The sequence below is a fragment of the Macaca nemestrina genome, chromosome 17, assembly GCF_043159975.1.
Source record: "Macaca nemestrina isolate mMacNem1 chromosome 17, mMacNem.hap1, whole genome shotgun sequence".
Taxonomy (NCBI): Eukaryota; Metazoa; Chordata; class Mammalia; order Primates; family Cercopithecidae; genus Macaca; species Macaca nemestrina.
The window spans coordinates 78,360,932-78,374,237 of record NC_092141.1 but is presented as its reverse complement, the minus strand read 5'-3'; the positions used below and the strand labels follow the sequence as shown (position 1 = coordinate 78,374,237).

Genomic DNA, 13,306 nt, shown 5'->3' with positions numbered 1-13,306 from the left:
GTAGCTGAGACTATAGGCACGTGCCACCACATCTGGCTAATTTTTGTATTTTTAGTAGAGACAGGGTTTTACCATGTTGGCCAGGCTGGTCTTGAACTCCTGACCTCAGGTGATCCACCCACCTCGACCTCCCAAAGTTCTGGGATTACAGGCGTGATCCCAGTGTATGTATTTCTTATTCTATTTCCTTTTAATCTAAGTTCTTCTCTTTTCCTTGAATTATAAAGATTTAGTTCACATATTCTCAAAGGGAAGATAATGACTGACTTAGTTACTCTGAATATGGGTGCATTCCAGAAAACAAGGGAAAACTCTAGTTAGAATCAACTACATAACATTAACCATCACAAGAAAAGTACAGGCAATTATTTGCCTGAAGGAATTCAGTAATCAAAGGAATTAGAAATTAAAATAACTAGCTTAATGGTTGAAAAAAAATCACAGTAAACCTGAATTTGTAAAATTCAGTATTTGTAAAAGTATAAAAACTTTCAGTGACCAACTACTTTCCTACCCTGGGGACTGGCAAGTTAAGACACAGTAAGATCCAATTTCTCTCTGGCTTAGAGGTTGCTATTCATGTTCAACTTTGCACACCAGCAAAGGAGGTTAGAACCAAATACAAATTTTTTTTATAAGGTTGCCAACCTCTAAGAGGTTTACTTTAATGTACTCCAAAAGGTCAGTGAATTTGAAAATAAGGAAGTCCCTGGTGACTTCTGAGAGAAGAGTTTTGGTGGAGAAGTGGGAAGAGAAGCCAGACTACAACAGAGAACGGGGACAGGGGCGACACACCATGAACTTGACAGGAAAGTAACACCTGCAAAGAAATAGGACAATTGCTAGAAAAGGCCACAGATGCTAACAAAAACTTCTTCTTTTCTTTCCTGAAACTTGGAGACACTGCACAAGGTAAGAGTATTTCAATAATGGGAATGAAAGCCAGGTGGAAATCTAGGGACAGCAGGAGAACGACAGTGCTATTAACAGCAACAGGGAAACTGGAAAGGTGGATGGGTATAGACCACAACAGACTTAACACTAATTTTGAAGGTGAGCATCTTCAGTCCACGGTTTTGAGGAAAATCAGAGACAACTAAAGAGTTAAAATTTGCCCTGGAATGTGGTCCTTATACTTCAGGGTGATAAGAATCTCCTGAGGTATTTGTTTAAAATACAGTGGCCCTCCCCACTGGGATTCTGATTCAGCAGAATCCCAGGCAGACAGCAGGTCCTGCGAATGTGCATTTTAAGAAAGAAGGAGCAGCAGGGTGCAGTGGCTCACATCTGCAATCCCAGCACTTTGGGAGGCCGAGGCAGGCAGATCACTTGAGGACAGGAGTTTGAGACCAGCCTGGCCAAGATGGTGAAACCCCATCTCTACTAAAAATACAAAAATTAGCTGGGCGTGGTGGTGGGCACCTGTAATCCCAGCTACTTGGGAGGCTCAGGCACGAGAATCACTGGAACCCAGAAGGCAGAGGTTGCAGTGAGCCGAGATGGCACCAATGCACTCCAGTCTGGGTGACAGAGTAAGACTCTGACTCCAAGAAAAAAATGAAAGAAAGAAGGAGGGACAGAAGGAAGGAAGGAAGAGAGGCAGTTGCAATTTTGTTAGGACTCCCTGAATTCTAGGGTATTCTGTTATAGGTAGTAATGGGCCATAATTTGAGACCAGCCTAATGCAGTGCTTCCCAAACTTTAATGTGCACATGAATCTTCTGCAGACATTACTAGAAAATACATCCTGATGCAGCAGCTCTGAGGTGGGATTAGAGATCCTGCTTTTTTTTTTTTTTTTTCTTGAGACAGGGTCTTGCTCTGTTACTCAGGCTGGAGTAGTGTGATCATAGCTCACCATAGCCTCTATCTTCTGGGCTCAAGCAATCCTCCGGCCTCAGCCTCCTCAATAGCTGAGCCTATAGGCATGGGCCATCATGCCCAGCTAATTTTTGTTTGTTTGTTTGTTTTTAGCTCAAGTGGTCCTCCTCCCTCGGCCTCCCAGAGAGCTGGGAGTACAGGTGTGAGCCACCACACCCAGCTGAAATCCTGCATTTCTAACAAGTTCCCTGATGCTGCCAGGCTGATGGTCTGTAAGTCCAGGGACCATACTTGGGGTAGCAAGCCCCCAGGGAAGGACAGACTTTAATAAGAAGAGGATCCCCTACGAAAATTCCAACTTGAGCTCCTTTGTTCATTCAGACACTGAAGATTTGGCCAAATACTGAAGATTTCCAGGTAAAAACCACTCAACCTAGGGGATAAACATGTCCACAGGCATCAGATAAGACAGGGAAAATCGTGTAATGGTGCTGGCAGTGGGAGTCCTTCCTCAAATGCTTCCCATGAATGCACAAAGGTAATTAGAAGGACTAGCAGGGGTCCATGCCTTGATCTGGTAAATCCTAAGCTGCATCCTTCAACAGAAGAAGCCACCGTTGTAGAGAGATGCTGAGGTCTCTCTGCGGTAGAAACTCTTGCTGAGGAAGTCTCACAGAGAAGACATTTGATTTAGGTCAGAAAGGATGGTTCCACAAGGAAAAGGAGATGTTCTGGAAGGGAACAGCATATGCAAAAACATGGATTGTGAGAGGATTCCATATGAGTGGCCGTGAAGCAGTTGAGTAGGTAGAGCGTCCAAGCTAAGAAGCTGGCATTTATCAGTCAAATGGAAGTGTCCAAAGGAAGCAGCAGGGACAACTTTAAAGCAGAAGAGTGGGGACAGATGTGTTGTAGGAAGATACTCAGCAGCAGTGCAGGGGAGGGATTTGTAGAGTGATGAAAAATGTCTCTATCTAAGGGCAGGTGGGGTAAGAATACTCATGAAATGGTCAGTACCCACAAGAAAGCAATGAACTAGAATGAAGGAGGAAGGCTAGATGGGGAGACATATCTGGGTAGAAATAACAGGGTTTAGGGGTAACAGACCAGTGGGGAAAAATCACTTAGAGCAGACATCACCCAAGATGCCTAGATCCCACTGAGAAAACAATTGGCCCAGTCAAGCAAATCTCTGTTTGCAACAACACCTTACCCTCCAATGACCATCCACCTTATGAACATCACAGTTGGGTAGCTCTGAGTAGACCAAACTCTAATGAGTTTCAATATCTGATAATGACAATGGAGAAGTTTAATCCAAGCTAATCTCTAGAATCTATGATTTCCTGAAGTTCTGAAGACATAAAATTGCCTTACTTTGAAATAAGACTCAACACAAACCCCAGGCCATCCCTAACCAAGTTTCTTCTCTGTAATGGAACAGAAGACACATCTCAAGACACAGGTATTATTTTCCGCCAAAGAGGCCCAAAGCATAGGCACTCACCCCTCCAGTCACAGCCAGGTTCCTAGAAGGTCCACTAAATAGGATGATCAACTCCACCTAGTTTGCTCTAGATGTTTCTGGGTTTAAAACTGAAAGTCCAGGCCGGGCGCAGTGGCCCACACCTGTAATCCCAGCACTTTGGGAGGCCAATGGAGGGTGGATTTACTGAGCTCAAGAGTTCGAGACCAGTCTGGCCAACATGGTGAAACCACGTCTCTATTAAAAATACAAAAATTAGCCAGGCGTCTAGGCATGCGCCTGTAATCCCAGCTACTCGGGAGGCTGAGGCAGGAGAATCACTTGAACCCGGGAGGCGGAGGTTGCAGTGAGCCGAGATCGCGCCACTGCACTCCAGCCTGGGCAATAAGAGCAAAACTCCATCTCAAAACAAACAAACAAACAAACAAACAAACAAACTGAAAATCCAGGAACCCACTCAGTCCCAAGCACATCTGTAGGGTTGTTATGCTATAACTAAACAAATCGCTTTTTAGAACTTAAGTTCCAAAAAATAATTTTTGCATTTTTTACAGGATTTAGGGGGAAAAAAAAGAACAAACAAGAATATGCCGAGACCACATGTGGCCCACAACACCTCAAATACTCACCATCTCATCCTTTGTAGAAAAAGTTTGCTAACCTCTAGTTTATACCAACCATAATGCCCCCCTTTGACAGGACAGGTTTGAGAATGAAAAAGTGACATAGCTTCGGGCTCCAGGTTTGAAACCTAAGAGAAAGTCGGCTGGGAGCTTCTGAAAAGATTGTCCTTCCTGATTAAAAATAATGAGACCCAGGGGAGAAATACCATCCTCTTTTCCTGCCTTTTGATGTTGTCATATTACATCATGATATTTAGAGCTACAGTAGCCCTCCTGTGACCAGAAAGAAAAAGTCAGGTAATCAGGAATTGTAGGGATACCATCCCTCACCAGGGCATGGCTAAACTACTGAATTAACCAGCCCTGGAACAGTATAAACCCAGTTATCTTCACAAAGGGTGTAATAAATCCCTATTGTTGCCACCACATTTGTTGGGTATTTGTTTACATGCAGTGGACAGAATCCTAATCTCTTTCCATTATCCCTCACTAAATGAAGCAACTCTCGTATCTCCAGTATAACGGAGCTTGAGAAGTTATAATAGGCATTAAAAATAGTTTGCTCCTAGCTGGAAAATTCTTCAGAACACTGTACCTTTACCTCCCCTCCACCAAAAAACCATAATAATAATAATAATAATAATAATAATAATGACTCTCTAACTCTTGCTTAGGAAAGAAAGCACTAAGTCTTTGAAGTTTAGCCTGTTAAATGCTTGAGTAATTCAGTGTCATAAGATCAGACCTTCTATTTGTAAAATGAAAAGAACAATGTTTGTAAGCAAAATGCCATAAGATCCTTTTAAAATCTTCCTACTTGCAAAATATTATTATACCCATATCTACATCTTCAAATGAATTTCCACATATTTTTATCTAGCAGTTCTTGAATTTACCTTTTGAATTGTCCTATGTTGCTTTAATAACAAAAATTACATTTAGCTTAGTCAAATAGGTTATCTCTAAGAAATACCATCAATTAGGCCGGTCATAGTGGCCCACACCTGTAATCCCAGCAGTTTGGGAGGCAGAGGCAGGTGGATCACAAGGTCAGGAGTTCAAGACCAGCCTGGCCAACATAGTGAAACCCCGTCTCTACTTAAAAAAATAAAAATAAAATACAAAAATTAGCCAGGTATGGTGGCACACGCCTGTAGTCCCAGCTACTCAGGAGGCTGAGGCAGGAGAATCACTTGAACCCGGGAGGTGGAGGTTGCAGTAAGCCCAGATCGTACCACTGCACTCCAGCCTGGGCAACAGAGCAAGACTCGGTCTCAAAAAAAGAAAGAAAGAAATATCATCAATTATGTATGCACCCATGATGATGTTAGAAGGCTATGCCCTCTGGACACAGTGAGAACATCTGCCCTGATCATTTTCTCTGGTAAGACTGGCTTCTAGGAGGAATGGCTTAATCACTGGAACCCGGAAGCTTTCACAAAGCTCAAAGGCTGTCACCACACTCACTGATGGAAGAAGCGCTTCTGGCTAGAAATATAGACATCAATCGAATCCCAATAGCTTCCTGATATTTCTTTTATTGCTCCTACCAAACCACAACAAAGAGTTTTTGACTGTGTCACTAGGAAGTACGTTTTTCTGAAAGTAGCCTTGAAAATCTGAAAACTCCTATGTTTGTGGCTATAACTGGAGGGCCATAAGTGGTTACCTACACAGGTCAATTTCCTTCTTTATTCCAGCAGCTAAAGCAAATGTTCAGGCCTCTTCTTTCTTCTTTAAATCCAAGGAAGTGATTCTCAGCCTTGGCTGCACACTAAAATCTCCCGGGAAGCTTTAAAATATAATGATGCCTGGGCTATCCCTGGAGTTCTGATTAATTGTACCAAACTCAGCCTGGGCACTGAGACGTCTAAAAGTTTCCCAGGTGATTCTAATTTACACCCAAGGTCAGTGGTAAGTAGAAGAAAATGTAACTAAGAACTACACCCAAGAGAAAAACTGCTAAATTGCATTTACAAAAGGCTGAAAGAGAGGACTAGAAAAGGTTTCTCCTACTATTCAAGACTTCCAAAAAAGAACAGAAAAGTAATTATCAATCAAAAAGCAATTCACATATATATGCATACATATGCATTCTAAATTACTTAAAAGGAGAGAGGTGACCAGGAGAAAGAAGCCAAAATAAAGGAAAGAAAATGAATGTGTCTGACCCCCTTAATCATCAATCTTACAGTTGAATCTACATCTCCATGTCCACACCTGCCTTAAACAGTGCAGCAAAGTCATTTTTTCAAGTACACCTAACAGCAAGCTACCGCCCAAGGGCCAAATCTGGCCCACCACCTCTTTTGGTAAATAAAGTTTTATTGGAATACAGCACTAGGATTCATTTGCCTGTCATCTTCCTGCCCTCACAGCAGTAGAGTTACCACAGAGACTATATGGCCTGCAAATTTTTAAATATTTACTGTGTGGCCTTTCACAGAAAAAGTTTTCAGACCACTGCTCTAGTTCTATCATGTACTTTGTCATACCAGGAATTAATGCATCTCCCTTTTATTCTCCTCCCACTAGTGCCTATCCCAGAAATCTGCACCCCTGTTCCTGCCAAACTCCTGCTCTGCATCATGAGGTAATTCCCAGCAAAAGGCAAAGTGTCTCCATGAGTCACTTCGTCCCAACGCTTAATTGGTGTTGGCTTCTTGGCTGTGACAGGGACATCGCAGAGCACCTGGTTGAGGCTGTCACTCTACGCAATAACCAGCTTTCGGCCAAATGAAAGACAGCACCAAAGTCATCATCAACTGACTATAATTGGATATGCCAATGTTAAGACGCAAACAAAGACATTTTATATTATGCTTTGGTACGACCTAAATTCTTACCACCCTAATCAACTTCTGTTTTTGCCTAATTAAATTGAATTGTCATCATCTGCTTTACTACTTTGCTAAAACCTAAACAATCCATTTTAAAATTATCCCTGTAGTTCTACTATTTCTTTGCAAAATTTTTACTACAGTAGCAAAAAACAGAGGCTATTGAAAGAGCCGCTCATGTGTCTTATTATTTGCTTGCTTTCACCTACATCTATCTCTGCGTTTTTAAATAGAAATGAAACTCCACTTTAATCTTCTGGAAGGAAGACAGTAGGAAAGACATATGAATCTACTGCTATCTAGATTTCTTGAAATTTTCCTATGAGGCAGGTAGGGCTTTAAAAACAATGTGATATGCATTTGCTTACAAAATGAAAGCTCTTCTCTTCTCTATCCATCTGTAAATTATTATATTCCCTTTAGCTATCTGGTAATGAATTGTGGATTCAATACTCAGACATCCAAGGCAGGAACAGAGAAGGCAGGCATCTTAAAGACTTCCTTTCCCTTACTCCTAATATTATTAGGGCAGAATGTGTCAAATTCAGTACTACTGACATTTTGGGCTCGCCCATTCTTATTGTGGGGACGGTCCTGTCCAGTTTAAAATACTCAGCAGCATCCCCGGCCTGTACCTACTAGATGCCAGTAACTCTTCCCCCTACCCCAGTTATGGAAATCTAAACTGCTTCTAGTTGTTATAAATGTACCCTAGGGGCAACCTCCCACCCTCAGTTGAGAAGCACTGCGTTAGGGGAACTTGTCCATAGACTCTACCTACACCCTTGTTGCCGCATTCCTACTGCCTCCATCCCCACCGCTGCTGCTTCAGCTCAGGCCTTCATCATCTTCAACATGGACTATTACAATACACTCCCAACCGCCTCCTTGCCACCCACCTCCAGGGATCTCATACATTCTCCAAACTGCCAGCAGCGTGCAGTGGACACTGGAGTGCACCACCAGAATCACCTTCAGCCTGAGGCACTCTCTTCTCTAGTTGCTGAGTCTTCTCCAGGAACTGCCCTCGGGGAAAGAGAACCACTTCACTATGGTTATGTGCCCCTCTGCAGGGGCAGCCTGTATCCAGTCATGCTCAGCACAGGGGTATAAAGGCCTGACCTCCCTGCCTTTCTGGGTAGAGCCATTCTACCTCCGAAGCTTCCCCGTGGGACCAGGGGAATCTGTTACAGCTGGTTCCTCATTCGACTCCTCCTCGTGCCCAAACCTGCTTTGTTAGCGTCCCCTCAAATGCTGCTCCCAAGAACAGTCCCCAGTAAACTTCCTGCATGCAAATCTCCCTCTTGGGCCTCTTTCCTGAAGGGCAAGACCAGAAACACAGAGCTGTCTTTCTAGATTACAAACCTGCCCAGGTTTCTTCCCTGCCAACGTTTCCACATTCACTTCTCATCGCCTGCACTGAAGAGTCCTATCATAACTTCTGGAGTCGCATAGAAGGGGTCACCATCAGTGATCTGCCGCTAAAGCAGCTCTTTGGTTTGTGGGATGGGGAGAGAAGGCCCTAATATGTAGCATTTGCTGATTTCCACGGTGCAAATATTTCCACCACTGTTGATCTCCAGTTACCACCGGCTTGCAACCGGCTTGCAAAATGACTGGCTATTTAATAACCAGCTTCCATAAGCCAGACAAGCCAGCCTGAGCACACCACTGATAGCCCCTGACCATTCGCTATTGTTAACTCTAATTGTTTGCCTTCGCTTCAGCCATGACAAATTCTTGCAGATCTCAGACCTCCAGGATGCGCTGAGGTTCTGTGCCCTTATTCACGCTGTTTTCTCTGTCTAGAATATGTTTCCTTTCCCTGTCTGACTCATGCAAACCTACTCAATGCTCTGGATTCAGCTCACATAAAATCTCTTCCATAAACATTTTCAGGATTCACCTCTACCCATCCCATTTCATTCAAAGGTGAAACAGTACCCTCTGTTTTGTGTGTCTGCATGTGTCATCAATACTCTCTACCATAGTGCTCTTCTTAGATTTTATTACGTATTTCTGTTTGCAAAACTCTACTGTCTAAACTGTAACTACTCGGAGGGCAGGATCTTATTTCTATTTTTAGTAACAGGCAAAAAGTATACTCATGAGATGTGTTTGATGAATAAACTAAAAAAAAAAAAAAGAAAAGAAAACTGGCCCCACTTCCTAGCTCAACTTTATCATGAAGTACAAGTCTGAAAAATGTCTCAAGGAAAAGACATTCTGTTGCCCCAAATGTGAATCATAAGTTTGACCTCCCACCTCCTACTTCCAGAATGTTTCAGAGAGGCAAACCATGGGTGAAGGCTGGGACAGGGCATATGACCTCTAAGGCTTCATCCCAAAACCAAGAGTCTCTGCATCAAACTAAAAAGCACTTGTGGAAACAGGAGCCATTTTTGCTGGTCCAGGGGGAGGGTGCAGGTGCACCATCTGGTTACCTCCTGGCCAGGCAACTTGAAGACCAACCTTTTCGGATGCTACTGCCTCAGACTCAGAGTCAAGTACTTTACTGTGATTCATTTTTAAGTCAAACTACACGCACTCACGCAGTGCCTACTGCTTGTAAAATGCTGTATCTTTAAGAATAGAAAGACCAGGTGTGGTGGCTCAGGCCTGCAATCCCAGCACTTTGGCAGGCTGAGGCAGGTGGATCACCTGAGGTCAGGAGTTCGAGACCAGCCTGGCCAACATGGTGAAACACTGTCTCTACTACAATTATTTAAAAAAAAAAAAAAAAAAAATTAGCCAGGTGTGGTAGTGCACACCTGTAGTCCCAGCTACTTGGAAAGCTGACACAGGAGAATCACTCGAATCTGGGAGGTGGAGGTTGCAGTGAGCCAAGATTGTGCCACTGCACTCCAGCCTGGGTGACAGAGTGAGACTCCATCTCTAAATAAATAAATACATACATACATAAAGATAGAAATGACAACTAAGACCTCAGAGGACTCTGAGGCATAATAATCGTCCTTGCTTTTAACTCAAATATACCTCCCCATCCAAAAAAACTTATGCAAAACAAAGAAAAATAACAGTAAACTCCTCCACAGCACCCGCTTGCTGTATACCACTTCTTTTTTAAAGCCTCTACATATATTGACTATCTATGTATAGTTTATGTACTATATATTATATGTAACATTTATATGACATATATTACATAACATATAATACTTGTATTAACTCTATGCCCTGGATACCAGTATCATCCCCATTTTACAGATTAAAAAACAAAGATGTTAAGTAATTTGCCTAAGACTACACAGCTAGTAAGTGGAAGAACAGGGATTTGAACCCAGGTAGCCTGGCTCCAAAATCCATGCCCTTCCTAAATGCTAAAAGAAAGAGAAAAACAGGCTTCTTTACAACTTTTCACCACTGTCATCAAAAGATAGGCAGTATCCCTTTCAAAGACCATAATCCGGGAGTGCCGGCCTTTGCCCTTAACCTTGGCACACCACACATGGCTGATCACCTGCAACAGCTACACCCAGCCAGCCCTACACCTACTAACACCTCCGTTGTCAAGGAAGTCTTTATTTCTAACAACTTCAGCGTGTGGAAATGCCATGAATCCCAAGGACAGAAGAAAAGAGAGGCGAAAAAGGAAAGGCAACTCCACCTCCAGCAACGTAAGACAAATCCTCTGAGCAATGCTGCAAACGCCAGGATGAGTTAAAGCAGCAGGAGGACATCCGGCCCTGCAAACAATCAGTTCACTGACCGGGGAGAAGGAGCCTTCCCATTACCTGGGGATGGCTAAAAGAGTGAGCCACAGGGGGTCAAGAGTGGAGATGTGGCTGAGAAAAAAAGCAGAAAGAAAATACAATGGAGAATGAAAAGAGCCTTGGCCAGAGACGGCTGCAACTGGGAGTGAGGCCAGGGCAGTGATGGGCAGACTCGGCAGCAAGCAGCAAGACAGCAATGGGGGAACCACAGACCTCCAGCCTCGGACTGGGAACAGAAAGGTCTGCACCTTAGCAACCTTTAATGAGCTCTCCATGCACTGCAGACCAGCAAAATGATTGTGTTTCCTAAATAAAAAGTTAGACTACATTTACGTGACAAGAAAAAAAAGACAGTGATTTTTTAGAAAGAGTCCAGTGAAAAACAGAGTCAAATTAGGCCTCTGCACTCAGAAAGCTAAACTTGAATTTGAAAAAAAAAAAAAAAACCATATTACAATATTTCCCTACAGGGCTAGATAATTGAGCCATTGCTAGTGGGGTAAGGAATCCTGGGGATATAAATTTGAAACAACAAGACAAATTAGGGAAACGCTGTAACAATATTTAGGTGAGTTTGTCAGGATTTATTAACAGAAGAAGCATTTAAAGATGCGTCCCCGTTTCAGTCCCAGGCTAACGGGCTTACGTCCCTTCATCTCTACCCCAAGAGTGGCTCAGTCCTCTTTCTGCTGTGTTCCAGATGCAGCCTCTCAATTTCAGGTTGAAACAGCCCTGTTTGCCAACTGACCTCAACAGTCTGGCAGTTCTGCACTCGCCTGTACTCAGCCCAGTCTCTCCTTTAGCAAGTCTCCCTAGCACGGGCTCCCCGCTAGGAATAAGCGTCCCTCAGCTCCTGCTCACTCCTAGTACACCTTCATTAACTGTCTCTTCCCTGGTCCACTAATGCTTACCCTTCTGAATACCCCAATAGCCCAAACTAAGCCATTGCTCTATTTCTTTCTTTCTTCATCTCCTTCCTCCTCCAGTGCCTTTTACTCAACTGCCTTCCATGCAATCATCAAATTCCAATTCCTAGCCGGGCACGGTGGCTCACGCCTGTAATCCCAGCACTCTGGGAGGCCAAGATGGGCAGATCACTTGAGGTCAGGAGTTCAAGGCCAGCCTGGTCAACATGGTGAAATCCTGTCTCTGCTAAAAACACAAAAATTAGCGAGGCATGGTGGCAGGTGCCTGTAATTCCAGCTACTCGGGAGGCTGAGGCTGAAGAATCACTTGAACCTGGGAGACAGAGGTTGCAGTAAACTGAGATCATGCCACTGCACTCCAATCTGGGTGACAGAGCAAGACTGCATCTCAAAAATATAAAAATGAAATAAAAAAATCCAATTCCTTAAACCTACTTCTACAAGAAACTATTTCGTATGTAAGAAACAAAGGTTAGGCCAGGCGCGGTGGCTCACGCCTGTAATCCCAACACTTTGGGAGGCCGAGGCGGGTGGACCACCTGAGGTCAGAGTTCAAAACCAGCCTGGCCAACACAGTGAAACCCTGTCTCTACTAAAAATACAAAAAAATTAGCCAGGCATGGCGGCACATGCCTGTAATCCCAGCTACTAGGGAGGCTGAGGCAGGAGAATTGCTTGAACCTGGGAGGTGGAAGTTGCAGTGAGCTGAGATCATGCCACTGTACTCCAGCCTGGGCAACAAGAGTGAAACTCTGTCTCAAGAAAAAAAAAAGAAAAGAAAAGAAAAAAAAAAAGAAACAAAGGTTATAATAAAATACAAAGTTATGTAAATCACCCACAACATTAAACCTGTTACAAATATCCAATGAATGACCACTTCAAATAATTGCATAATTCAATACCTTTAAAGAAAAGAAAAAAAAAAAAAACTTATTCTTAAGTCCAGCAATTGTGTTTTCAAGTACCCATTCTGCAATAAGCTCAAAGCACAACAATTGTAAAAGGGTGGAGGAGGCGTTCATGCATGTACTTTGGTGTCTGTGGGGGGTACTCAAATGATACCCAAAAGGCAGGGTAAGCAGAAGCAATGGGACTGAGTGGCTCTCGAGTGCCCCTGATCGAAGTTGGCATCCCAACTCAGCAATTAACTACTTCTGTGACTTCAGAGAAAATTACTCAACCTCCCTGATCTTTGGTTTCCTCACCTGTGAAAGAAAGAAACAACACATACCTAATAGGTTAGTAGTGAAGGAGCAATGAACTGATACACACGAGAGCTCTGGAATCCAGTAAATATCTATCAACGTTGGTGGGGAAACTGAGGTACAGAAAATGACTTAGCTCAGCCAGTCCTCCTACTTCTGATTTAGCCTGAGTAACATGATTCTTAATCCAGCAATTCAATCTCCTAACATTTAGTATAGCTTAGGCTTTCTGTGTGTCACTCAAAAAACTTGTTGACTAATGTAAATCCAGCCTGTATCCTTGTATTGTGTTTCCTTTCCCTAGCAGAATGCTAGAGTTCTGTTGCTTAATGGAAAATCGTCCATTATTGGCTTGATTCTTGATATTGTTAGGCCAAATGATAGATCTACTCTCCCCCATCCCGGTATCCATTAATCACCAGAAGAGACTACAGTAATAAAAGTAAATATAACGCTAAGGTAGCAGCTGGTAAAACAACATGTTGCATACCCAAAATACCTTTATTGCAGGGTGAAAAATAAGCACTTCTTCTTTTGCTTAAAGCCCTTAACTCCTTAGGTGTATATGTACCCAATTGATTTCTTATGTAGTGTTCAATAGATATCTTAATAAATTGAAGTAAATTTGAACTAAACCTAAGATTGATACATTTGAAACTGAAGCTGATAGT

General features: G+C 43.0%; 1 protein-coding gene and 1 long non-coding RNA gene across 2 annotated transcripts in view; one reads left to right on the top strand and one right to left on the bottom strand.

Moving 5' to 3' along the window:
* LOC105469063 (mitogen-activated protein kinase kinase 6) overlaps positions 1–13,306 on the bottom strand; it is a 142,580-nt gene that overhangs the window by 96,140 nt on the left and 33,134 nt on the right. The gene's annotated exons all lie outside the window — the stretch shown is intronic.
* On the top strand, positions 559–7,443 carry LOC105469064 (uncharacterized). The gene is made up of 3 exons (XR_979771.3): positions 559–912; positions 1,975–2,238; positions 6,466–7,443. It is a non-coding gene; the product is annotated as an uncharacterized lncRNA (long non-coding RNA).